This window comes from Otolemur garnettii, unplaced genomic scaffold, assembly GCF_000181295.1.
Source record: "Otolemur garnettii isolate 467f Iridium unplaced genomic scaffold, OtoGar3 scaffold00058, whole genome shotgun sequence".
NCBI classification, from domain to species: domain Eukaryota; kingdom Metazoa; phylum Chordata; class Mammalia; order Primates; family Galagidae; genus Otolemur; species Otolemur garnettii.
The window spans coordinates 9,198,675-9,199,483 of NW_003852453.1; the positions used below are offsets into that span (position 1 = coordinate 9,198,675).

The 809-nt window shown below is 52.0% G+C and overlaps 1 protein-coding gene across 1 annotated transcript in view; it reads left to right on the top strand.

Annotated features, from left to right (window-relative positions):
- SLC12A3 (solute carrier family 12 member 3) overlaps positions 1–809 on the top strand; it is a 41,145-nt gene that overhangs the window by 32,906 nt on the left and 7,430 nt on the right. The window lies entirely within an intron of this gene.

The following is an 809-nucleotide window of genomic DNA, read 5'->3' on the forward strand; positions in this document are numbered from 1 at the left end:
TCAAAGTGGGCTGGCACAGGGACAGGCCTCATGTCTCCTCTTGGCATCGGTGGTCTTCCACACAGGGGGATTTTTGCCTCCAGGGGTCACTTGGCAATCTCTGGACACATTTTTGGTTGTCACAGCCAGGTGCGGGGGGATGGTCCTATAACGCAGTGAGGAGGAGCTGGGAAGCTGCTAACCACCCCGCAGTGCACAGGGTGGTCCCACAGCAGAGTCACCTGTCCAAAGAGTCAGCTGTCCAAAGCATCAGTAGTACATAGCTGAGAATCCCTGGTCTAGCTTAACTCACTTCCCCTCAGTTTCCCGGTCTCTAAAATGGGATGTTCATTCAGTATCAGATCCTGAGCATCAATCATTTATGAACAGTTTGGAGAGAGACCCCCAACCCAGTCCCACACAGGCGTTGGGGAATTCCCTGATCTGTCGGCCCTGAGATGATGATGCCCCAAAAGGCACTTTGGAAAATACCAACTAAAGCACAGTGTCCAAAGGTGGCTGTCCCGTGTTCTGTTGCAGAGGACATGGAGCCTTCTGTCCCTGTTCTCAGGCCAGTGTCTTAGCTGGAGCACCACCTGGGTCCCAGGCCCTCTGCCTGGTGCTTTTGCAAGCTTGTCTCGGCTGACCTTTGTCCAAGCCCCTAGGAGTATTATCACACCCATTGTACAGATGAAGACAGTGAAGCTCAGGGAAGCAACGTGACTGGCTCAGGGTCTCTCTGCTACAAGATATCAGGGCTGAAATTTGAAATTCAAATTTCCTCCATCTCCATGGAAATGATAATAAAGCCAGTCAAGGCCACCAGAGAG